The 24,842-nt window shown below is 41.1% G+C and overlaps 1 protein-coding gene across 6 annotated transcripts in view; it reads right to left on the reverse strand.

Moving 5' to 3' along the window:
- Window positions 1-471: 471 nt before the first annotated feature.
- KLHL15 (kelch like family member 15) overlaps window positions 472-24,842 on the reverse strand; it is a 60,376-nt gene continuing 36,005 nt past the window's right edge. Inside the window, exons 4-8 of one of the 6 annotated variants that reach the window (XR_010406069.1) lie at window positions 20,394-20,542; window positions 3,622-3,706; window positions 3,219-3,503; window positions 2,324-2,400; window positions 472-2,231 (exon numbers count right to left, since the gene is read on the reverse strand). The gene's annotated coding sequence lies outside the window, so the exon portion shown is untranslated. Of the gene's footprint in view, window positions 2,401-3,218; window positions 3,504-3,621; window positions 3,707-20,393; window positions 20,543-24,842 lie in introns of all 6 variants that reach the window. The other 5 variants (XR_010406068.1, XR_010406066.1, XR_010406067.1 and 2 more) reach the window with 5 other exon arrangements.

Consider the following 24,842-nt stretch of genomic DNA (forward strand, 5'->3'; position numbering starts at 1 on the left):
CCAGGAATATATAAAAAGGAATATACACCATGACCAAGTGGAGTTTATTCCAGGATGTAAAGGTTCAATATTCAAAAATCAATTAGTGTAATCCATCATATCAACATGCTGAAGTAGAATAATCACATGATATAAATGATGAAGAAAAAGGATTTAACAAAATTAAACACTCATAATAAACACTCAGCAAATTGGGAATTAGGGGAACTTCCTCAATTTGATAAAGAGCATCTAAAAAAAATTCTATAGCTAACCTCAGACATAATGGTAAAAGGCTGTAAGAATGTCCACTTTCACTACTCTTTTTTTCTTTTAGTTTTTATTTAAATTCCAGTTAGTTAACGTACAGTGTTATATTAGTTTCAGGTGTACAATATAGTGATTCAGCACTTCCATACATCACCCGGTGCTCATCACAAGTGCCCTCCTTAATCACCATCACCTGTTTTACCCACCCACCCACCCACCTCCCCTCTGGTAATCCTCAGTGTGTTCTCTATAGTTAAGAGTCTGTTTCTTGGTTTCTCTCTCTCTCTTATTTTTCCCTTTGTTTTCGTTTCTTAAATCCACGTATGAGTGAAATCATATTTATCTGTCTCTGACTTATTTCGCTTAGCGTAATACTCTCTAGTTTCATCCATGTCAATAGATTTCATTCTGTTTTACAACTGAATAATATTCCATTATATATATATATATATATATATATATATATATATATATATATATGCCACATCTTCTTTATTCATTCATCAATCGATGGACACTTAGGTTGCTTCCATATCTTGGCTGTTGTAAATAATGCTATAAACATAGAAGTACATGTATCCCTTTGAATTGGTGTTTTTGTATTCTTGGAGTAAATACCCAGGAGTACGATTGCTGGATCATAGGGTAGTTCTATTTTGAACTTCTTGAGGAACTCCATACTGTTTTCCACAGTGGCTGCACCCGTTTGCATTCCCACCAACAGTGTCCAAGTGTTCCTTTGTCTCCACATTCTCTCCAGCACCTGTTGTTTCTTTTGTGTTGTTGATTTTAGCCATTCTGACAGGTGTGAGGTGATATCTGATTATGGGTTTGATTTGCATTTCCCTGATGGTAAACTATGTTGAGCATCTTTCCTTGTGTCTGTTGGCCATCTGAATGTCTTTTTTGGAGAAATGTCTGTTCATACTTTCTGCTCATTTTTTATTGGATTATTTTTCTGGGGGGGTGTTGAGTTGTATAAGTTCTTTATATATTTTGTGTTTATCATGAACAGTACTTGGCTTTATCAAGTATGTTATTTGCAAATATCTTTATCAAATATGTTATTTGCAAATATGTTATTTGCAAATATCTTCTCCCATTCTGTAGGTTGCCTTTAGTTTCATTGATTGTTTCCGTTGCTGTGCAGAAGCTTTTTATTTTGATGGAGTCCCAGTAGTTTATTTTTGTTTTTGTTTCCCTTGCCTCCGGAGACATATCTAGAAATATGTTGCTATGGCCAATGTCAGAGAAGTTGCTGCTTATGTTCTCTTCTAGAATTTTTGTAGTTTCAGGTCTCACCTTTAGGTCTTTCATCCATTTTGAATTTATTTTTGTGAAGGGTGTAAAAAAGTGGTCCAGTTTCTTTCTTTTGCATGTTGCTGTCCTGTTTTCCCAACACCATTTGTTGAAGAGACTGCTGTTTTTCCATTGGATATTCTTTCTTCCTTTGTCAAAGATTAATTGACCATATAGTTGTGGGCTTATTTCTAGGTTTTCTATTCTGTACTATTGGTCTATGTATCTATTTTTGTGCCAGTATCATACTGTTTTGATAACTGCTGCTTTGTTACATAACTTGAAGTTCGAAATTGTGAGGGATGCCTCCAGCTTTGCTTTTTCAAGATTGCTTTGGCTATTTGGGGCCTTTTGTGTTTCTATACAAATTTTAGGATTGTTTGTCCTAGTTCTGTGAAAAATGCTGTTGGTATTTTGATAGGGATTGCATTAAATATGTAGATTGCTCTGGGTAGTACAGACATTTTAACAATATTTGTACTTCCAATCCATGAGCATGGAATGTCTTTCCATTTCTTTGTATCCTCTTCAATTTCTTCATCAGTGTTTTATAGTTTTCAGAGTCAGGTCTCTCACCTCTTTGGTTAGGTTTATTCCTAGGTATCCTATTGTTTTTGATGCATTTGTAAATGGGATTGTTTTCTTAATTTCTCTTTCTGCTGCTTCCTTATTGGTGTATAGAACTGCAACAGATTTCATCAATAAGGATGATGTTAGCTGTGGGTTTTTCATAGATGGCCTTTATTATGTTGAGGTATGGTCCCTCCAAACCTACTTTGTTGAGGACTTTTATCATGACTGGATTACTTTCACCACTCTTATTCAGCATAGTACTGCGAGTCCTAGCCAGTGCTTTATTGAAAAAAAGAAAAAAGAAAAGGAAAATAAGATCAGAAAGAAAGATTGAAAGCTATCCCTATTTGCAGATGGCATTATTGTCTACATAGAACATCCCAAGGAATCTACAGAAAAAAACCACAAAACTTGTAGTACTAATGAGTTCAGCAAGGATGCAGAGTACAAGATAAATGCACAAAAATCCATCTATTCCTGTAAACTAGCAATAAACATGTGGAAACTGAAATTTAAAACAATACCATTTAAAATCACTACCCCTCCAAAAAAAAAACCCAAAACTAGGTAGGAATATAAAAAACATGTAAAGGATCTGTATGCTGAAAAATGTTTAATGTTGCTGAAGAAAACCAAAGATTTAAATAAATGGAGAAGCATAACGTGTTCATGAATTGGCAGACAATATAGTAAAGATGTCAGCTCTCTCCAAATTGATTTCCTGTCAAAATCCCAGCAAGACTTTTTTTTATAGATATAGACAAGTTTATGCTAAAAGTTATATGGAAAGGCAAAGGAATTCGAATAGCTTAAACAATTTTGAAAAAGAGGAATAAAGTGGGAACAATCACTCTATAGCTACAGTATAAACGACACTGTGATATTGGTGGAGAAAGACACACATAGATCAACAGACGAGAACCCAGAAATAGACCAAAACAAATACACCAAATTGATTTTCAACAAACATGCATAAGCAATTCAATGGAGGAAGAACAGTCTTGTCAACAAATGGTACTTAAATAATTGGACATCCATAAACAAAAGAAGAAGAAAAAGGGGGAGAGGGAGAAGGAGAAGGAGAAGAAGAGGATTACCTTTAACCTCACACCAGTGTTTCTCATCTTTGGAGCTTGTCTCCTTCTGGTTAATTTTTTTTTTTATATTATGTTATGTTAGTCACCAATGGTTAATTTTTCATATGCCGTTAATAGTGTTTCCAGTTATCTTTTCTGAAAGGGATATGACTCCTTAAGTGTCTGAAACTATTTGCCCTTGCACAGGAAGAAGAGCTGGAACAGGGGCTGAATTATAGAGTCACATTCCTTCTCTGACAGAACTGCATTTTTTCTCTCCTTTGGTTCCAGACTTGAAGCTCCATGCTGGTGAAATTAGTAATACTTAATAGTATTTTGGTCAGATTGAAATGAGAGATCAACAGTGATAACGGGCAAAGCAGTATGAACAAATTTTTTTAATTTAAGTTTTATGTTTTCTTACCTTTTATTTACTTCCTCCCTGACCTTACTAAAATGGTTCACATTTTAGCCAAAAGTTGAAGCGCATTGATTGAAGAAGTTTAAGTCTGTAAGTAAAAAGATGAATAATTTTCAAAGAGGAGAAACATAACAGCCTTTTAATCCCTGTTTTTCTGCTTTTGATAACTAATAAATGGTAGGTGCCTAGTCAAGCATGACCATGATTACAATCTTCACATAGAAAATTGGGCCGGGGAAAAATATTCTCAAGACACAATACGCAAATTTTAATTTAAAAAAATTTCAACTGCTTTGTTGAGGTATAATTGACAAACAGTGAATTGCACTTATTGAAAAGACAATTTGATAAGTTTTGACATAGATATGTGCCCATAAAACCATCCCCACAATCAAAATAGTGAACATATCCTCCATCACCCACAAAAGTGTCCTCGTGCGGCTTTGGTCCCTCCCTTCTGCCTTTCCCAGCCCCCATCTCCAAGCAACCACTGATCTGCTTTCTGTCAGTATAAAAGAGTTTGCATTTTCTAGAGTTCTGTAATAAATGGAATCAAATAGCATGTGCTCTCTTTTGGTCTGGCTTCTTTCACTCAGCATAATTATTTTGAGATTCATCATGTTGCATGTATCAATAGTTCATGGGAGTAGCATTCCATTGTTTGGATAGACCACATTTTATTTATCCGTTCATGAGTTGACGGACATTTGGATAGTTTTTACTTTTTGACTCTTAAGAATAATGCTGCTATGAATATTCGTGTACAACGTTTACTCCCTACCTGTGGAAACCACTGATCCCTATTTTGTCTTTATAGTTTTGCCTTTTTCCAGAATGCCACATAAATGAAATCACAGTGTGAGGTTTTTGAGCCCTGCTTCTTCTTTCACTTATCATAATGCATTTGACATTCTTCCATGTTGTTGCATGCATCAGTAACTTATTCCTTTGAATTTTTTTTTAAAGAGAGAGTGCACCTGAGCTGGGGCGGGGGGGCAGAGGGAGCGGGAGAGAGAGAGAGAATCTTAAGCAGGCTGCACGCCATCGCAGGGCTTGATCTCACGACACTGAGATCATGACTTGAGCCAAAATCAAGAGTTGGACACTTAACCAACCGAGCCACCCAGGCTCCCGGAATTCATTCTTTTTTAATGATGAGTATTATTCCGTCTTATTGATGTACCACTGTTTGTTCACCCACTCACTAGTTGAAGTATATCTGGGTTGTATCCAGTTTTTTACAATTCTGAATAAAGCCCCCATACACATTAGCATGCAGAGTTTCATCTAAATGTATGTTTTCATTTTTCTTGGGTAGATCGCTGAGTGGTATGGCAAGTTGTATTAGTTTCCTATTGCTGCTAAAACAAATTTCCACAAGCTTGTGTATCAAAACAACACGAATGTATTCTCTTATAGTTCTGGAGGTCAGATGTCCAGCATGAGTCTTAAGTGGCTAAAATCAAGGTGCCACTAGGGCTGATTCCTTCTGGAGGTTCTGAGTAGAGAATCCTTTTCCTTGCCTTTTTCAGCTTCTGGTGGCTACTTGTATTCCTTCTTCAGGTGGAATAATACAGGAGGATGGATGGAGGCCCCTTCTTCCATCTTCAAAGCGTATCACTCCAATCTCTACTTCCATCATCACATCACCTTCTCCTCTTACTCTGAATCGTTGTGCCCCTCTTACAAGGACCATTGTGATTACATCAGTCCCACCCAGATAATCCAAGATAATCCCTTCATTTCAGGATCCTTAATTGAATCACACCTGCAGCTTGTTCTTTTTGCCATATAAAGGAACTTTAACAAATGCCAGGGATTGTGATGTGGGCATATTTGGGGGGCTATTATTTAGCCTATCTATATTTAACTTCATAAGAAACTGCCCAACTGGTTTCCAAAGTGGCTGTAACATTTTGCATTCCCACCAGCAATGTATGAAAGTTCTAGTTGCCCCACATCCTTGCTTTGCCCTTGATACTATCAGTCTTTCTAATTTTAGTCGTTCTAGAGGGAATAGAGTGGTATTTCATTATGGTTTTAATTTGCATTTCCCTAATGACTCATGATGTCCAACAACTTTCCTTGTGCTTTTTTTTTGTCATCCATACATCTTATTCAGTGAAGTGTCTGTTAAAATTTTTTGACTATTTTTTTTAGTTGGGTTGTTTGTGCTCTTATTATTGAGTTTTGAGAGTTCATCATGTATTCTGCTTACAATATTTTTTATCAGGTATGTGTTTTGCAAAGATTTTCCTCAGGCTATGATTTGTCTTTTACCTTTTCTTATGGTTTTCTTTTTCCTTTTCTTAACAATGTTTTTCCAAGAGCAGAATTTTGATGAAGTCCAATTAATCAGTTTTTTATGGATTGTCCTTATAGTGTCAGAGATAAGAAATCCTTGTCTAACCCAGGTCACAAAGATTTTCTTCTGTGTTTTCTTCTAAAAGTTTTATTGTCTTAGGTTTTACATCTAGGTCTATGATCTATACTTAGTTCATTTATGTACATGATGCTAGGTATCCAATGAGGTTCTTTTGTTTGTTTGTTTGTTTTGAATGAATGTTCAGTGGTTCCAGCAACATCTGTTGAAGATATTATCTTTCTAAAAATTGCCTTTTCACCTTTGTCAAAATTCAGTTCACCATATATATGTGGGTTTATCTCTGGACTCTCTGTTCTATTCCACATACCTATGAGTCTACTTTTTGCCAATACCACAATTTCTTGATTACTCTAGCTTTATATTATATCTTAAAATCAGTCACTGTGAGTCTTCCAGCTTTGTTCTTTTTCAAAACTGTTTTGACTATTCTAGTTCCTTTGCTTTACCATATAAATTTTAGAGTCCACTTGACAATTTCTACAAAAAGTCTTTCTGGGATTTGGGCTGGGATTGCATGGAATCTACCTGTCAACTTGGGGAGAATTGACATTATGTTATCTTTTTTTTTTTTTTTAAAGATTTTATTTATTTATTTGACAGAGAGATAGAGAAACAGCACAAGTAGGCAGAGTGGCAGGCAGAGGGAGAGGGAGAAACAGGCTTCCCGCTGAGCAGGGAGCCCGATGCGGGGCTCGATCCCAGGACCCTGGGATCATGACCTGAGCCGAAGGCAGCCGCTTAGCCGACTGAGCCACCCAGGCGCCCCGACATTGTTATCTATTACTGCATAACGTATTAGCCCCATATTAAGCAGTCTGCAATCAAGTTGTCAGCCAGGGCTGAGTTGAAGGCTCAATTAGGGGAAGTTCTGCTTCCGAACTCACATGGTTATTGGCAAGATTCAGTTCCTTGCAGGCTACTGGCTGGAATCCTATCTCAGTTCCTTGACCAATGGGCCTCTCTATAGAGCAGCTCACAAAATGGCAGCTAGCTTTCCTCAGAGTAGGAGAGTGAGAGTGTGCTCAAGACCAGAGCCACAGACTCTTTACAGTCTCATCTGGGAAGCAAGGTCATTTTTGCCACTTTTTAAAAATTAGAGGTGCATGACTACCCATGGTGTTTTGTTGCCCACACTCAAGAGAAGGGAGTTATGCAAGGGTGTGAATACCAAAAGTTAGGGACCATTAGGGGGTATCTTAAAGGCTGCCTGCCACAGACATCTTAACAATGAGTTTTCCAAGGGCGCCTGGGTGGCTCAGTCGTTAAGCATCTGCCTTCAGCTCAGGTCATGGTCCCAGGGTCCTGGAATCGAGCCCAGCTTTGGGCTCCCTGCTCGGCGAGAGGCCTGCTTCTTCCTCTCCCACTCCCCCTGCTTGTGTTTGTTCCCTCTCTTGCTGTCTCTCTCTCTGTCAAATAAATAAATAAAATCTTCTTTAAAAAAACAATGAGTTTTCCAATTTATGAAGACATTATTTATCTAGGTCTTCTTTGATTTTTTTCACTGATGTTTTGTAAATTACAGCATACAGATCTTGCACATATTTTGTAAGAATCATGCCTAAGGATTTCCTATTTCTGGTGCTTTTGTAAATAGCATTTACATTTTAATGTAATTTAAATTTTTAAATTTCAAATTGTTTATTGCTGGTATACAGAAATACAGTAGTATTGTATATTGTATACATATTGTATATTGACCTAATGTTCTATGACCTTGCTAAAGCCACTTATTAGTTCTAGTCGTTTTTTGGTAGACTTCTCGGGTTTTTCTACATAGGCAAGTTGTTTGTCAATAGAAAGTTTTATTTCTTCTTTTCCGATATGTGTGCCTTTTCTTTTTCTGGCCTTTTTCACTGGCTAGGACTTCAGTACAATGATGAATATTGCTCACTATTCCTTCTTACATCCCAGATGTTCTTGCTAGGATCATTTTTATCCTTCTGGAATATGTTCTTTAAAAGTTTATTTAATGATGTCTGTTTATGTCTGAAAACACCTTTATTTCACCCTCATTCATAAAATTTTATTTTCTGGGTATAAAATTCTGGGTTGACAATTACTTCTCTTGCCGCTTCAAAGATGCTATTCCACTGCCTTCTGGCTACTATTGGAAAGTCTTCTGCTTGTCTTTGTTATCCTGCAGTTTTATTACTATGTCCTTAACTGTGGATTTATTTTAATTACCCTGCTTGGAATTTTTGGGTTTCTGCATCTGAAGATTGGTGTCTTTCATAATTTCTGAAACCTTATCTCTTTGTATATTGTCTTTTCCTCTATTATTGTTCTTCACTCCCTCTGGAACATACATTGGACCTTCTCTATGCTCTATTTCTCTTAACTCCTAATTAATATTTTCTATCATTCTGTGTTTTTGTCCTATATTGGTAATTTATTAGATCTACCTTCTAATTCTTTAATTTTTCCTTTAGTTTTATCTGCTGTTTATCTGCATCCTTTGAGTTTCTAATTTAGATTATTACTTTTTATTGTATAAACTATTTGATTTTTCTTCCAAATCTCTCCTGTCCATTCTCACACAGTCTGCACTCTTATTCTAACAACCCTATCTTTTTTTCTTTTTTTATTATGTTCATTTAGCCAACATATAGTACATCATTCGTTTTTGATGTAGTTTGTCTTTAATTCTTTATATACAATTAACATCATTGTTTTATACTCTGTGTTTGAACATACCACTATCTATGGTATGTGTGTGTGTGTGTGTGTGTGTGTGTCCCTGATCCTGAAGTTTGATATGCATGCCAATCCTTGGGGATTTAGTGATTTTTTTTTTTAAATTCTGAATTTGTAACTTTATGGTAATTCTTTAAAGTCTGTAAATGTATTGCTCCAAAGAAAAATTTTTGTTTTCTTCGGGCAGTTTTCTATGGGTGCTATCAAGGTGCACTTTGAACTCTATTTTTGGCACAGGGTTTATTTTGGGTCACAGAGATTCAGGTTTAGATCTGGCCAACACTCACGTGAGTTTGCTTGTACATGGCTGTTCCCATGGAGCTCACTTCTTCCAGCTCCGTCTGCAGGGTGGGCTTTTTCCAGTTGAACTTCTTGAGGCTGTTGCTCTTGGGCTCTCCTGCCTTTATGAAAGGGTCTCCAAGCTGATCTCTCACACTGCTTGGGCTCTAGGCTTTGTCTCCTGTCCCCTGCAGCAAGGGCTCATCAGAAACTGTCTCTAGGCTGTCAAGAGCCAGCAGATACCTCCACAGTAAATATGATCTCTAGCTCTTGTGGATTTGGGCCTTCCAATCATTTCTGCTCCTCACCCCATTACTTACTCACCACTACTCTACATATTAAAATATTAAAACTTCTTTTTTTGGCATTTGCTGCTTTCTGAACTAGAAGGAGTTTCTCCAAACATCTAGCCAGAATATTCTTGGAAACACAAGTCCTGCTGTTAAAATATTAGAATTTTCCTTTGCAGAAATTTTTCCTACACAGATGTATAATCTGTATAATAAGAAAACACCATGCGTAGTGCGTTCTAACCTCTTGTCATTTAGCAACGTATTTTGAACAACTTTTTACATGAATAAATGTGTCAGTGATGCTGTGGGTGTAGGAAACAGACACCAAGACCAAGATTTAAGTGCAGGAAGTTCATTAGGGAGTGCTTTGAAGATCGACACCGTAGGGAAAGGGAGTTAAGTAGGTTTAGGCAGAAGGGGGATGTTAGGCAGTTGTGCAGTTGTCGGTCACAGGGCTTTGGCTCTGGAGCTGGGAGGGCCGTGCTGAGTTGTCCCAAACTGAAGAAAGAAGACTGGGCCTGTATACTCCTGTGGAGTCTGATGTGGGCTGCCTCTGGGAAGGGGATGTAACATTGGCAAGGCAGCCAACTTCAAGTGAGTGTGATTCCTGGAGCTAGCTGGCAGATGAAGACTGTCAGCCTGTTGCCCTCCCAATATCTGCAAGTCCTGAAGGGGGATCTCGGGAAGCGCATCATAGTATCCACCACAGTGAGGGACACTTGGGCTCCAAATAACAGAAAATCCAACCAACTCTTACTTAACGGATGGTTAATTATTCTCACTTAATATAAGGTCTGCAGCAGATGATTTTTTGCATCAACAGCATCTTCCCCTTTTATTAGGACAGCAAAAACAAAACAAAACAAAACAAAACAAAAACAAAAAACTTTCTCAAAGCCTCCAGTAGACTTCTCCTGACATTTCATTGATCAGAACTGGATCATATGGCCACTTCTAGGTTCAAGGGAAAGTGGGAACTGGATTTTCATGGTTTTGTGCCTGGAGCAGTGAACATTGCTGCCCTGAACAGTATCTGGATTCTGTTAGTACAGAAGAAGAGGGAAAGGATTTTAGACATGCATCTCACACAGCCTGCCACAAATAGACGTCTACAAAATTATTTTGAATAATATATGGATATAACTTACTGAAATAGACCTTGTATTGCTGGAAATTTTGATTGTTGCCAACATTTTGCTGTTATCCACTGTGCTGCAATAAACATCTATCTTTGCCCAAATCCTCAATTCTTTGCTCAGGATGAAATGCCAAATATGTAATTTCTGGGCCAAGAGAATGTACCTTTTTAAGGATTTTGATACAGATTACCATGATATACCAGGAATAGTTCTATAAATGTATGTTTACAGGAGCAGTGAATGAAGAGGCCTACTTCCCCTAGATCCTTGCTGACACTGGATATTAACATTATTAATTTTCATCAGACTTATATTCTTTAAAAAGCATCTTGTTTTAATTTGCATTTTGATTACTTTGTATTCATCACATTGATTCATTTTTTTGAACTGTGGTCCAAAAATAGGGTTTGTGTGGTTTCAGCATTTTGGAAATTATTGAAATATACTTAGTGTTTTGCTTCTGTGCTGTAAAGTTTAATCACAGCAGGTCTATAATTAACCTGAGCTGTTTGCTTAAATTAAAGCTCCTGCTTGACACTGACTCCTGGTCAAAGCATGAAACACTGATGTATAATGTCTCTGTAACCATGAGTCCAAAGAGTTTCAGAGCAGTTTGACACAGCTCATTGGCGCTGTTTATTAATCACAATGAGATTGAAGACTTGCACCTGTATCACTTGGGGTGATACTCCCCAGCCCCCACCCCCAGGGTTTTGTGGGTTCTGCAGCCGGGATATGCCTAGGTGACCAGCAAAATATAAACACCCTCAGCAAATACTTTATTTTAGTCTCCCTGGTTCCGAAGGGTTCTGTGCCCACATCAGTGGTTCTGGATCCAGGAGACATCTGGCCTGGCCCTTACAGAGACGGGACATCAGGAGCCTGCACCCGGCTTCCGCAGATGCCTACTGTGAGTCGTAGGCTGTGATGTATATTCTGACGTTCGTGCTCTTGCTATAGCGTGTCACTTCCCTGTAATAAACTGTACATTGGTAGGCTTTGTCATTTTGGGTCCCGTGAGTCTTCTTCAGCAATTGAACCTTGCTTACATGTCACTGTTAGTGCAGGTCTATAGCCAATATTTGTAAGTGTTCCATGGGCACTAGGAAAAAAGGCGTAATGTCTAGAATACATATACATGTTTCTTTCCAGGAAGCTATTCAGTAAGACCTTAATCATATCATTAAGTGAATCTCTGTCCTTCATATTTTGATTGTATACATTTCAGGGCCATTTTGTTTAGTTTTTGTGTCAAATTCTACTAACTTAAGTATTTTGATCTTTGGTTTTCCTTCATTTGTGTCTGCTTCTTGTATTTCTTCCCATTCTCTTACATTGATCTTTTTGTGCGATTGTGGGATTGTTTTTAATTAACATAGAATTGATTTTTAAAAACGCAGTCTGGGAAATTTTATTTTTAAATAAGGAGGTAAGTTCCATTTATATTTCTCATTATAATGAATACATTTAATGTATTATGTTTCATCTTCTTCTATGCTATTTTTATTTATTTATTTATTTATTTATTTATTTATTTATTTATTTATTTATTTTTAAAGATTTTATTTATTTGACAGAGCACAAGCAGAGGGAGAGGGAGGGAGAAGCAGGTTCCCTACTGAGCAAGGAGCCCGATATGGGACTCGATCCCAGGACCCTGGGATCATGACCTGGGCCAAAGGCAGCCGCTTAACCGACTGAGCCACCCAGGCGTCCCCTATGCTATTTTTAAATGCTTCTTTGCCATTTCCTTTGTTTTATGATTTGTTTCTCTCTTATGAGTATTCGCTTTTATCTTCTTCATTGCTTTGGAAGGCATATATACTCCTTTTACTCCTTTTAGGACTGGTATGTATGGCCTTTAAGCATTCTGTGGGTCTTGTTTAATAAATCTATGAGACACATTAGGAGATGGCAAAAGGACTCACAAGGGCCCAGTCAAAACTCCCCCTACCCACAGTTGGGATAATGTGATATGAACATAAACATAATTGCAGGGGCTTGAAACATGTCAAGTAAGTGTGAATCTGTGAGTTCATATTCCAAAAAAACTCTTACTATTTACCCTTTTAAAAAAAGGCAAAAACCTTATTGTTTTCCTTTAGAAGAGTTTATGGCACCAGCTGTTTTTGGAAAACTGCTAAGTAAAATATTGAAGCAGGACAACAATTTAAAAAAGCATTCTGTGGCTGTATTTCTTAAATGATCAGAATTTTTTAAATGAAATGGTAATCTTTTAGTACCTTCTGATTTGGCCGAGTTGAACTTACTTTTAATACCCTCCCTCTTCTCTTTGTTACTAAAATCTTAGTAACAGTTTTCTCATTTTTGAACTCTTTTTTTATCTCTTGTTATTACGGTGTACATTAAATTTTTTTCCGGGAGTGTGTGTTGACAGTATGTTTGAACCCTAGAGGTCTGGAAGAACAGTTCACAGCAAGGCTCAGAAGATCCGATTACCTGGGCCCCACCCTGCCTCTTAGGGAAGTTACCTAAACTCTCAGTTCTGTCATCTGTAAAATGAGGGGTGATGGTAGAGTGAATGAGTCAGTATATATAAAGCTCTTAGAACAGTTCCTGTCACAGTGTGTGCTTAATATTTGTTACCTATTATTGTAAAAGACGATTTGGCAGAGCGGATGAATCTTCAGTTAGCGAGCCTTTTCTCTAAAAACTCTAGCTGTTGCTCCGTTTTCTTCTGAAAGCTGATGCTGCAGAGAAGCCTGAAATCAAACTGACTTTGTTGCCTTCCAGCATAGCGGTTGAGAGCTCTAGCTGTGTGACCTTGGGCGACTTACTTGACCTCTCCAGTCCTTGCTGTCATCATCTGTAAAGTGGGGCAACTCATAGACCTCCCTGTCTTGGACCCTTTGCATTTGCTGGCCAAACCCTCCTTCCTCTCTGTCATTTGTTTATTTTTCCTCACTCCAACCTTTTAATTCTGCGGGGACTTACAATGATAGTACCCTCGGCCTCCGGCCAGTTACCTCACTCCGTCCTCTTAGCCGCTGCCATGGACCCAACGGCGAGCACGTGGCACAGAGACAACTGAGTCCTTCTGTGGTGAAACCAGAAGAGAGACTCTCTCCTTCTTCCGGAGGGCCTGGGCCGCGACGACGTGAGCCCAAAGCTGCGTGTGCCCACGTGGAGGGAGCCTGTCTGCTACAGCCTGGGATGGAAGAGAGCTGAGGCAGCTGGAGAGCAAGGGCGTCCAGACCAAATCGATGGAGTTCCTGAATCCAGTCAAGCTGAAGGCCGGCACCACGGCTTTACTGGAATGCCCTGAGCTTCAGATGAGAGAAGTCATGGAAGCACCTGGTGCAGAACACAAGGGGAGCCCTCAGGAAATGGTGGGTTTCCTCCTGTCTTAAGGACTGCAGGGGTTTCTGTGGTGAAAAGTCGGCCTTAAAAATTGTTGCCCAGCGGGGCACCTGGGTGGCTCAGTCGTTAAGCGTCTGCCTTCGGCTCAGGTCATGATCCCAGAGTCCTGGGATCGAGCCCCACATCGGGCTCTCTGCTCGGCGGGAGGCCTGCTTCTCCCCCTCCCACTCCCCCTGCTTATGTTCCCTCTCTCGCTGTGCCTCTTAAAAAAAAAAAAAAAAATTGTTGCCCAGCTGTGCCGGTGTGTAGGGAGGTGATTTTCCCCGAGGTGGGGTGAGCTTTCAGTCTGCAGAGAGAGATGTTCGAGCTCAGGAAAACCTTTTCCCAGAAGATCTTTCACGACTGCATCTCTTGGCTGGGAACAGCGAGTACTGTCCGTCTCGGTGTTGGTCGTCCGATCTCCGTGTCGGCCGTCTCTCTCCTCCACCTGCGAAGGCTCAGTCCCCGGGGGCGTGGACGCGGGGACCGTCTTCAGCTCCCCAGCGGTTGCCCCCCTGCTCTTCCCGCAACCGTCCTGGGTCCCGTGAGTCCGCGCGAAGGACTCTGAGCCCCTGGCTGCCCCCAGCCGGGCGGCGCGGCCGGTGGGTTCCTGCCCCTTCCCGGCCCCACCGTCCTTCTGGGGCAGCTGCGTGCGTGTGAGGCGTGGCTTCTCGGCCACCGGCTGGGAGCAAAGTCAGCGGGCGGAGCCGCCGCGCTGCCCACGGACCCCGGGAACCCCTGCTGCTCCGCGCAGAGGCCTGGCCCGGGAGCTGGTTGGAAATGCAGAGTCTCGGGCCGTCCTGGCCCCGCTGCAGCAGAAGAGCAGGTTCACAGCACCCCCCCGACCCCGGGAGTTGGGGGGGGGCGTTGTGCGCCCGTTAAGTTCCAGAAGCTCTGCTCCAGAGCCCAGCTTAGGGCTCCGTAACCCTTTTATTCCGAATCCAGCGGTTCTGGCTACGCTCGGGGTCACTCTTTACAGCGAAGACCGTCCCAGACTCCTCACCAGACCGCATCATGGCATGCTCTGACTCGACTTCTGACTTCGTTTTCTTTTCTTTTCAAGATTCTGTTTATTTATTTGTCAGAGAGAGAGAGAGAGAGAGAGAGCATGAGCGGGGGAGGGGCAGAGGGAGAAGCAGGCTCCTTGCTGAGCAGGGAGCTCGATGCGGGGTTCGATCCCAGGACCCCGGGATCATGATCTGAGCCGAAGGCAGTCGCTTAACCGACTGAGCCACCCAGGCTTCCCCTGACTTGATTTTCACGTGAGTTTTCCCTCAACGTAGTGTCATCACCGTAAAGGGGGGACTCCACTGCCGGCCACCGGAGTCTTACACGCACAATTCACACTTTACTGAAACCTTAATTTCACTCAGATTCCTGCTGTGTCCTCGGCTTCCTTCACCTTTGAGAGAATCCCAAACTTGCCATAGTTGTGTCAGAAGCTTCTGTTTTGTTCTCTCCACAAGAACTCAATGAGTTCAGTACTTTCTCCTGAGTTTAGAAACTTGTTTCCACTCACAAACCTTGCTGTGTTTTGGGTCAGTATCGCCCACTCAACAATAAAAATATGAATGGCTTACATTGGTTACCACATACTGTTGACATGATTAACCTCTTTTCGTGTCACCAGAACTCCCTGAGGTGCGTTGCGATATTCTCATTTTTCAGTTGAGGAAGCAGACTGGAGTAAGCAGTGGGAATTGGGATCTTTCTCATTCTCTGCAGGAGACTTACCATTCCCGTGGCAAAATAGTATATGGGTACTGCGGTGAGTAAAGATTCAGTGTATTATTTTGTCTACTTTCGTGTATCTTTGAATAGTTCCATAAGGAAAAGGCACATAAAGTCAAAATAACTAAGTACTATCTGTAATGGCAGGTGACTGGCCAATGTATCTCTCTAATTCTGACCTTCTCAGTTGCATCCAGATTGATGTATTCGGTGACATTTTTGACCTCTTCACCCTTGAACACCTCACAAGCTTCTGAGAGCTAATGGGCTTGGACCTGCGCTCCTGCTATTCCCTCCCCAAATTGCTCTTCTGCCTGTCTTTCCCATCAGAGCTAATGGCATCATCATATGCCCTGTGTTCAAGATGGACCCAGGAGTCATTCGGTGGCCATCTCTTCTCCGCTACCTCGTATAACCACTTCATCGCCAAGTTGTGCCAATTGTAACCTCCAGAGCATGTCCAAATGCCACTCATTTCTCAGCCTGCAGTGTCAGCCACCACCATTGTCCTAGTGGTCATCACCCTTCACACTGCCCGGGCCCCCTTGGTGAGCTTTCCAATTCCATGCTTCCCCCTTTCAGGGACCAGATGACATTTTAAGATGTAAATCACATCAAAAAAAAAAAAAAGGGCGCCTGGGTGGCTCAGTTGGTTAAGCGACTGCCTTCAGCTCAGGTCATGATCCTGGAGTCCTGAGATCGAGTCCCGCATCGGGCTCCCTGCTCGGCAGGGAGCCTGCTTCTCCCTCTGACCCTCCCCCCTCTCATGTGCTCTCTGTCTCTCTCATTCTCTCTGTCTCAGATAAATAAATAAAATCTTAAAAAAAAAAGATGTAAATCACATCAGCCACCTACTTAGAACCCTTCGATGACTTCCCATTTCCCTTAGAATAAAATACAGACTTCTCACCCAGCCTCAGGTGGCCTCCTGCGATCTGGCCCTAGTATTTGTCCGTCACATTCCCCGCCTCCCTCTCCTCAACCAGATATCCTGGTCCTCTTTCCGTCTCGCTGATAGCCCACGTGCTGTCCTGCTGCAGGGCTACACACCCCTGCCCACTTTCTATTTTTTTGGTTTTCTCTTACTGATCCTTCCTATCTCCAGCTTTGTCTTCCTTCTTTAGAGAGATGCTCCCTAACTACCTAATCAGAACTAACTTCTCCCAGGCAATCTTTTTAGGATCAGTTTTTAGTTGTGGCAACCATCATCATTTGCAGTTGTATGTTAATTTGTGTTTAAGTGTTTAATGGCTGCCTCTCACACTCTAATGATAACGTGAGGGCCTTTGGATCCAGTACCTAGAAGTGACTGGCACATAGTAGGTGTTCATGAAGCATGTGAAGAACTGAATGCCATTTTCACCTGCATTCTTAGAAAGTATCTCAAGCATTTCTTTCTTGTCAGCAGGTGAATTTCCCATAATAGCCTTTCTATTCTTTACTGACTGCATACGGATTTTAATTCTGTTGTTGCCTTAGGAATTTTCTTACAGTCTTCTTTGAGTCAACTACATTTTCAACTTTTGTTCTTCATGTACCTATGACCTTCTGCTCCTTGTGCACAGAGGTTATGGTTATTTGCAATCTTTTGAAGATGCCAAATAGTTTGTACTTTTTCTTCTGGCTCTGAAAGCCAATAATTTTCCAGAAGTATTTCCTTTCTTTCAGTCTTCCAACTGTTTCTTTTATGCCATAATCTTTGTTTGTAGACCCCAATTTGCTTTTTTCTTTAATCCATACACAAATAGGGGAAGACCCTCCCAGACTCAGTGTGTCAACAGAATGTGTGGGTTGCCTTTAGTCCCAACTTGCATGCATTTGGGTAGTGTTTCCACCCCCTTGGTAAATCTGCAGCTGGAAAGTGGGTTAGTTGATGGGCATGGCTTCCTGTCCACCTTCCAGCTTCTAACAGGCTTTCCCTTGTGGTTATCACCTTCCTCTTGTCGTCTTCGTCTGTGATACTGGAAGCCAATGACAGTAAGTGAAACAGTTCTTCCTATGTCTGTGGTTGCCTACAGTGAGTGAGTAATGGGGGAGGATAGGTTTTATACCACGGCCAGTCTGCCCTTACTTCCTGCCTAGTTGATTAACAGGGTTGTTCAGTTTCAATGTAAAAATGTAAAAAGGCAGTGGGTAGACTAGAGGGCGTGGGGCCTGGGAGGCTAGAGTGGGCAGAGGGGATGGGGACTAGAGGTGGGCAAAGGACACAGACAGGTTTCAAGCAAGGGGCAAAACTCAGGAACAAAACTTCCTGCCTCACAGTATAGCTAATTGGGATCAATAGCTAAGAATAACAAGTCCTCTGGCTAGTAAAGGCCCGAATTTCTGCACCAGGACACAGTTGGTGTAGTAAGAACAATGTACCTTAAAAAAAAACAAAAACAAAAACAAACCTTTCTCCAGTTGCTCTCTTTCGTGAAGGGAAGCCTGAGTATTCCATAGGAGGTGAAGTATGCACCTCTTTTTCTCAGTCTAACTCTATTTGCCTTAAAATTTTCAAGGCTATTCACAATTTTATATTATGTTCTCCATCAATCTCTCATTATTTTAATGAATTTTTATTATTTTTCTATAAGGTCATGGGAGGTTTTAATGAAAAGTTGTGAGGAGTTTTACTGGTGGACTGTAAGATCCAATTTTTCTCTTATCCTCCTTCAACAAAGAAATCTGCAGATCCACAGAATATTCATGAATATGATTTTTTTTTTTGCTTAACATCTGCTCCCATAGCTCTGTCAGTAAGGAATTCATCATTCCCAAAGCATTCCATATGCTTTTCCACTCTGCATTTACCCATGCAATTTCCCCTGGCACAAAACCTCTTCATTTTTTGGCCTCTAGCAACTCAAGAACAGGATGTTTCGATCCTCTTCTTGTTTTGAGCCCGAGGACACTGTGACTCCATGTTTGTTAGTACAAACATTCTAATCAGAATCATGCCAACACCGAAGAAATTTTATGAAGAACATATTTTCCCAAGCAAACTCAAATCACTTTAATTCCTTGAGATCAATTCCCTATATAAGGCAGATAAAATGTTTCTAGTACTTTTATTTGTATTTTAATGCAATTATTTTCATCTGGAAAATTCTTATTCATAAAAATGTCACGATGATTTGTTTTAAAATTTGTCCAAATCAAAAGTTTTACATTTTAACCTCTTACAAGTGATTTTACTTTTATGGCAATTAGGTCCCATGTTGCAAATTTTGTGGGCCTAAATTTTGTCAAGAAAATGTGATTCTTCCAATTGTTTTGAATCATTAACAAACGTAGTAGATAGTGGTGATCCACTGATATCCCCCTGGCACTCACCCTTCAGTACACAAGAATGGTGGTTGGCTCCTGAGCACAAACACCTGCAACTCCCCACAATTCTAAGCCAATGACAGATGGAAGTTGGAGGGTAAATACCCCAGCTTCCATGTCCTCTGGTGGGATGACTCTCAGGTGTGTTCTACACAGTTTTTCCTAGTTCCCCGGGGGTGTGGGTGGAGGATCGAACCCAGTTACCTCCAGTGGAAAACTGCTTGAAGATGTATCCTTTACTGGCTCCTCCCCATCCCTGTCTTACTATCCCCTCCCTAACTGATGATGCTTTCTGGAATGACCTCTTAAGTAAATTACTTGTATTCTCATTCCCCTCTAGGAGTCAGCTTCCAGGGCCCCCATCTTAAGACTACAAATGTATAAAGTTTTGCCATTGTCAGTTTTATTGTGTCATTTTTTTATGGAGTCTAAATTTTCCATGGTCAGTGTTTTTTTTTAATTTAGTTAATTCTCAGTTTAAGAAAATTTTTAATGAGTTAAAATAAGTCTTCAGCCATTTTTTTCATTCGTAACAAATATCCTGTTTTATGTTGATTATTTCTACCAGTACTAGCATCCACTTGTATAGAAGACTGATAGATTAGCGAAAGACCTGTATCATATGACCTCACTGATAGGAGGAATTCTTTTTTTTTTTAAAGATTTTTATTTGACAGAGAGAGACACAGTGAGAGGGGGGACACTAGCAGGGGGAGTGGGAGAGAGAAGCAGGCTCCCTGCGGAGCCACCCAGGCGCCGATATGAGGAATTCTTAATCTCAGGAAACAAACTGACGGTTGCTGGGGTGGCGGGGGTGGGAGGGATGGGGTGGCTGGCTGATAGACATTGGGGAGGGTATTGCTATGGTGAGCGCTGTGAACTGTGTAAGACTGTTGAATCACAGACTGGTACCTCTGAAACAAATAATACATTATATGTTAACAAAAAAAAAGAAGATAGCGGGAGGGGAAAAATGAAGGGGGGGAAATCGGAGGGGGAGACGAACCATGAGAGACTATGGACTCTGAAAAACAAACTGAGGGTTCTAGAGGGGAGGGGGGTGGGAGGATGGGTTAGCCTGGTGATGGGTATTGAGGAGGGCACGTTCTGCATGGAGCACTGGGTGTTATGCACAAACAATGAATCATGGAACACTTCATCTAAAACTAATGATGTAATGTATGGTAATTAACATAACATAAAAAAATGAAATCTTTTAAAAAAAAAAAGACTGCTAGATTGGATCTGGGTGCATGCTTCATGTGACCTCCTGTGCTTTTTCTGAACATCCTTTCTTGAAACCCTTTTGTGTATTCTCCACCTAGAGAGATCTTAATCGCCATGATGAAGTGGAAATGCCAATCCCTCCATGAAACTTTCCTTGCTTCTCATCAACAGTAATTGTAACTTCGAGCTCCCACAGCATCCTGCTTTTCCCTCTATTTACACCTTTTCTTGCCTTCAGTGATTGTTTCCCCATTACATTGAGAGCAGAGTGGATCTTGTTTGTTTTCACTCCCACCTAACTTCACTCCTACCAGCACACATTGCAGGTATTCAACAAAAGTTTGACTGTAGGGGCACCTGGGTGGCTCAGTCAGTTAAGCGGCTGCCTTCGGCTCAGGTCATGATCCCAGGGTCCTTGGATCGAGTCCCGCATCGGGCTCCTTGCTCAGCGGGAAGCCTGCTTCTCCCTCTCTCTCTGCAGCACCCCCTGCTTGTGCTTGCTCTCTCTGTCAAATAAATAAATAAAATCTTAAAAAAGAAGTTTGAATATATGTTTCCATTACAGGAGATGGAACTCTTAACAAGAAACCTCTCATACTCGGCATCTAAGAATGCTGTTTAACTTCTGAGGTCTTTTTAAATATGTAATGTATACCATGCCTTTCTCATTATCTTTATCAACATATATCTATCTCTTAGATATATTTGATTGTTAATCCTTTTGCTCTATCAATACAATTCCCATCTCTTTTGTTTTCTCTAAATTGTTTTATTTGCTTTTCACATTTACTGAAATTTAATTATATGATTTAATTGCTCCAGTATTTAAAGATACCTAGTCATTGTTTGGAATAGTATGCTCAAGCGTGGCAAAGCATAGTTGATGAGGAATCCCTCCAAATCCATAACAAAACACCAAAATACCATTGAAAGATGCATAAACGCCATGTACAGGAATTCACAGGACATACATAGCAAACAGATGTGAAAAATTACTCAACATTCACTGTAATCAAAGAAACTGAAAATATAATTTTCACCTATTACATTGCTTATGATTGATTTCTTTTAGTACACGGTGTAATAAAGAAACTCATATCCACTGCTGATGTTGGGTTATGTTGTACAGCTTTCCTGGAGCTTAATCTAGCAATATTTCTCAGGGACTTTAAATAGTTCATTTTTAAGTTTCATCTTTAGGAAATTATATCAAGGAAATAATCAGAAGTTTGGACACTCTACATGCTTGTGTGTATGTGTAATCAAATCAAAGAACTTTAAAAATGTAGTCTCACAATAGAGGCATGGTTAAATTATGGTATAGCCATATCATGGAACACTAAACACTCACTAAAAATATTTTCAAATAAATTTTAATGAGCTGTGAAATTGTTTCTAATAAAATTTTATGTGAAATACGGGATACAAAACTATAATTATACTGATTTCCATGAACGCTCTGATCCCTCAGAGCTAGTTTTCTATTGACTCCTTATCCTCCCGGGTATGGGTCACACTTTCCTGTTTCTTTGCATGTCTCATAATTTTTTGTTGGAAACTTGACATTTTAGATAATATATGGTAGCTACTCTGGATTCCGTGTGGTGTTTTTGCTATTTTCTGGTTTGTAGTGTGCTTTGTGATCTGCCTGGAGGAATTCTGCTGAGTCTGTTCCCCACCCATTGCCCCCTCCCCAACTTGTGTACGGTCATTGATGTCTCTGCTCAGCTTTTTTTTTTCAAATTTTTTTCTTTTTAAGTTTGGATTCCCAGGGATCACCCAAGTCAGCATAGCTTAGTGGTCAGCCAGTGATGATTTATCAGAAGTTACACTTTAACACCTTGAGCCAATAAGGCTTCCACCCTTGGCTAATGAATTTGTGTGGCCTGGGGAATGCATTCAAAGTCTGAGTAGTTTCCAAGTCTATTCCAGCTTTTATTTTGTGTTTGCAAGACCTCACATCCATTCAGGGATTAGAAGCTTGCTAGGAACCTCTTAGGTCTCCCGTTAGGTGCACACAGCCTTGTCCATGAACACAGCCTTCCGGACCACCAGGGATAAAGTAGGCTGTCTCATTCCCAAGGTCTGTTCAATTTCTGGCTGGTCTGTCTGCCAGTCTACTGCTAAAACCAAGCATTACTGAGACCTCAGGCTGGCTGCAGGGCTGGCAACAATGACATGGGCTTGTCATGCTCCAAATAAAGGCAGGCCCCTCTGAGGGCCCTGGTAGAACCTCTGTGCCACATAGCTAGGGGAAGGAAAGCTGAGACGGGAGTAGCCCAGGCTGAAATAGCACAGACTCCCACCATTCTTACAGCGGTTCCGCCCATCTTCTCGAATAAATGCTTCTCCCATTTGTTGAATGCCTTTGATCAATTTCCAGTCTACATTTTTTGGGACAAGTTTGCTTAGTTTTATCATTGTTTTTTAGGGATAGGATCTACTGAGCTCCTTAACTGGCCACTCTGGAAGTCCTGCTCTGCAAACCATACAAGTTGTACAGATTCATTGTACAAATTCATCCTACTCCTTGGGGGAGAAAGTGGGACCTTCCTTGGGCTGTCAAATCCCCAGGGTAACGTCACCTTGGCAAAATGTCGACTTCAGCCTGGAAACTTAACTGGATCTGCAGGAAGAAATCCAATTGTACAGACCAGAGCACCTTAATTACTGGTCCTCTGTACTTGTTTTCTTCCAGTTATTCCTTAGCCAGGCTTTTTCAAGAGCATTCAAGGATCATATACATTCCACGAAAAAAAAAAAAAAAAAAAAACGAAAAGAGCTCTGTGGTCAACATTTGGTTTACACTAAGCTAAACAAAATCAAAAGGCGTTAAGATCAGGACTTCTCAGAGCTTTTAATATGCTGTTTGTTGAGATTCTCTAGGAAAGAAAAAATATATGAAGTGTTTTCCAACATTATTGTGACCAATGAACACATTCCCCTCCGCCCCCAGAGAACTTCAAGGGATTAATGATCTTTGAAACATGCTTTGGTGTGTTTTACTTGAAAATTTCTGCCTGGATCAGACATACTGAGATGTTAAGGGAAGAAGTATGTTCACAACTATAATAGCTGTATGCATTACCCTTCTAGACAAGGGAAAGGTGGGAGTGGAAATGAATGGAGGAAATCCCTCAGGGAGGTCAATTTCAGCAGACAATCGAGCTCTCCAATACAGCTGCCCCTCCTCACCAGGAGCATTTCATTGGTAACCTTCCAAGTTTCTGTTTTTCTTTAAGGAGGCCTTCCCATGTGCCTGGCTTAAGTCAGACTCTTGGAAAATCAAGACACAGTATCTGCCCTCAAGGAGTACAGTTAAGGGTGAGATAGAGAAGAGTTACAACCCGGGTATCAGAAGAGGCAGGATGTGGGTGTCCACAAGGTGCTGTGGTAAGACCAATGGCACAGTTAGCCTGGACCAAGGCGTTCAAGACTTGACAAAGGCCATGATGTCCAGGCTGATTCTTGTAGGCCAAAGAAGGCTTAGCCAGGAAAGGCAAAGGGGAAGAGCATGTGCAAAGGCAGAGAGGCCAGAGGAAACACATAGCGTATTCAGGGGACTCCAAGTTGCTTACGTAGCTAGGATGTGGGGTGTAGAGGAACGGACAGGTACAAAGGTAGCAAAACACAAAGGGCTTTGCGTGGCACGCTGCAGAGTCTGGCTCTTATTCTCAGAGTGAAGGGAGAGTATGAAGGGCTGTTCAATCTCAGGATGACTGACCCTTCAAAAGCTCCCTCTGGCAGCAGTGTAGAAAAAGGACTGTGGAGATAGATCAGAAAGCCAGCTCCCGGAGGCCAGCAAGAATAATGAGGGCCTGAACGAACCAAGATGCTGGGGTGAAGTGGAAAGAAGCAGTGGTAGAGCATTCCTGGGCTTTGGACTTGAACAGTCCCAGGCAATGGTACGGCCACGTAACAGAGGGAACACAGGACAAGGGGCAGGTGTTTGGGAAGGAGATAATGCATTCAGGTTCGTACTTGTTCAGTTTGAAATTCTGACAAAACATGTGCGAGATGTTCAGGAGATGGGTGGAACTCTGGGTTGAGACACAGATTTGACAGGTGTCAGGACAGAAGCTGTTTGAAGCCATAGGTGCGGAGAGAAAGGGCAGGGACTGTGTAGACTGAGCAGCAGACAAAACTGGCGGGGAACCGTATCTCCCTCTTCCAAATGCCTACAGCATCTGCCTGTAGCTCAGATGGAATTTGTCACAGGCTGCAACATTTTAGCTCCGTGCCTGGGGGGCACAAAAAGTATCATGCTAGATGTGAAGGTACAGAAGAATAAAAGAAGGTCCTTTCGTCCAAGGAGACTATGATGTCGTTGTGGTGAAAGAATTCTACCCAACTCTTATGCAAAATGAAATGAAGAGCTATGAATACGTTGAGCATAGAAGAGGCAATTAATCCAATGGAAGAAATAACACACGTTTCTGGAAGAAAGGAGAGCATCTGAGTTGGGGTGGGAAAAGAAGTGGATTTTGCAAGCAGGGAAGGGGAAAGAAGGCAAGTAATTTGAGGCTGGAAACTAACAGAAATCACAACAGAATGGAGTGCGGGAAGTGACAGAGGGAAAGAGGCTGGAAAGGTGGCTTGAGGCCAGGATCCAGGGAATCCTGCTGAGATTTCTCAGGAGTCCATTTTAAAGAAGGCACTCACGAGCCTATGTATATCCAAGGGCCTGTGAGGTAGCAGCTTCATTTCTGCCTATTCACTAATTTCAGAAATGCCTTTAAGAACAATCAATCATAAATGCTAAAGGAAACCTATAAAATCGCTACACTGCATTTCCATTCTGCAAAA

Source organism: Mirounga angustirostris, unplaced genomic scaffold, assembly GCF_029215605.1.
Source record: "Mirounga angustirostris isolate CCGP_5_RB_7025 unplaced genomic scaffold, mMirAng1.0.hap1 SCAF_11, whole genome shotgun sequence".
NCBI classification, from domain to species: Eukaryota; Metazoa; Chordata; class Mammalia; order Carnivora; family Phocidae; genus Mirounga; species Mirounga angustirostris.